This window comes from Nestor notabilis, unplaced genomic scaffold (assembly GCF_000696875.1).
Source record: "Nestor notabilis isolate BGI_N333 unplaced genomic scaffold, ASM69687v1 scaffold30735, whole genome shotgun sequence".
Classification (NCBI taxonomy): Eukaryota; Metazoa; Chordata; class Aves; order Psittaciformes; family Psittacidae; genus Nestor; species Nestor notabilis.
In genome coordinates, this window is record NW_009929386.1 from 18,451 (window position 1) to 20,500 (window position 2,050).

Below are 2,050 nucleotides of genomic sequence, written 5' to 3' on the forward strand. Positions count from 1 at the left end.
CAGAGGGGCACACAAAGGTCAGGAGAGAAAGACTGGCTCAGATCTCCATCCTCAGACTACTACAGGAGTTTGCACTTAGTCGATAAGCAGGAGTAATAAGGAGATGCTCTGTGGAATGTGTAAGTAGGGAGTCTTGGCTGTGCCCCCATTCTCCAAGCATCCCTGCTCCCTATCTTCAACGTGGTGATTTCTCAGCCACATCCCCCTGCTTTCTCTCTCAGGAGACTTCTGGGTTTCACTCACACAGCAATTAGTCGCATCAGACAGTTTTCCAAGTTCCTGGTCCTTTCCTTCCTTCCTTCCTTCCTTGTATTGACCAAGTGTGGTGCTGGCAGTGGGGCTGGCTGCCCTCTCTGGGCATGGGAGGGCAGAGCATGGGCAGCGAAGCTCACAATATTCTTCTGTGAGAGGTAATGTTGCTGCTGCTTCTCTACAGGGCTTTGCAAAGCCTGCTTTGGTGTCCCTGGCTGTTGCTCAGTTCCTTCCTCCACACTCCCAGGCTTCTCCACAGAGCCATTCACACCCCCTGATTTCTGGGAGAGAAAAAGACACTTGTCTGAGTCAGCAGAGACAAGATGTTGGTTTGTTTTTCTTTAGGATCACTGTCACACACTGGTCTTGGCTCTTCAGGCAGGAGATGCCTCTATGAAGGATGCTTCCCAACACCTACAATGCCAGGCCAGCAACGCACACATTCCTTCCTTCCCGGTGCTCCTGTGCCTGGTGGAGGCTTTTTACCTTGTTGATATATCATTTCTTAAATGGAGTAGCACGTCTGCTGATTTTGGGAGGCAAAGCGGGGGGAGATCTGTGGGGAAAGAATGTTTCGGGGTCAAGGAAGGAGTCCTGTATCTCATCTGCTTTATCTCTTTAAGGGAGGTGTGGAATGTGATTTAATGAAAGAACGGGTAGCTTGAAGCCTCTGAGACTTTGCAGTCTGCTCAGGTCTTGGTGCAGATGCAATGAGAAGAGCCAGGTCTTTATTTTCTAGGTGTGCTTGAAAGGGAAAAGTACCAAGAGCACAATTGTTCTGGTGTAAAACCAGACATGGAGCGAAACTGTGATCTCTGCTTATAGCAGGAAAGAAATAGGAGCAACACGGCGGAGCTTCTGTCTTGCTCCTCGCTACCTCAGCCTGGGACTGTCATGTATTTCCAAGAGGGTAAAGTGTTGGTGTTCCCAATGTAGGCTGTTCAGCACTGCCAGCTGTAAGCATCTGTGCTGCAGCATCAGTGTGTGCAACCAAAGGCTCTGCGTGAGCTCAGAGCTGCTGTACTAGAAGCGGATTTGGTGAGTCAAGCTACTTTTTCCAAAGCACTGATCCCATTTCCTTGTATTCTTAAGTAGCTTCAATCCATCTTAGTGCATTAAACAAACTGTATTGATTGTTCTACTGTAGTGACTAATAACCAGCCCTACTCTGCAGATTACCCCGGAGAGCTGGATTCCTGGCTTAGCTGTACCAGGCTTCCTGTGTGCAAAGATATCTCGGGGTAACTTGATTTAAGGCACATGTGAAACTTCCCATGAGCAAGGGAGAAACAGGAGCATCTTAAGGTGTGGACAAGAGGCAGAATGGGATGTAGAGATGGGATGGTGGAAGGGAAAACTAGGCATCAGAACCTAGGGTGGGAAAACCTGCCGTTGGAAAAGGAGGAGACTGAGAAAGGAAGGAACAGTCAGGTCCTAAGAGCTATAAAGGCCCATCTGCATGTCCCCATGTGCCAAATGGTTGTGGAAGAACAGGGACTTGGGCAGTGAAGCTGCTTGTGCCTAAAGCTCTATGGAGCCTGGTGCTCCTGCACGAGTGAGATGGAGCACATTGGCCAGAGCCAGCCCCCATCCCTGTTGTGATGGGGAAGGGCAGCCTCTACACCAGGTGGGCACACACATAAGGAAGATCCTTTTGGGCAAATGGAGGCCCTGGGTAATATCTCCCTTGCAAGAAGGAAGAAAAGCCTCCGAACTCCTGCCGTGTGATGGTGTGAGAGGTAGGCAGTATGGCCCAAGGAAGGAAGGTTTCCATGGATATTGCAGCCTTTGGGTAGCA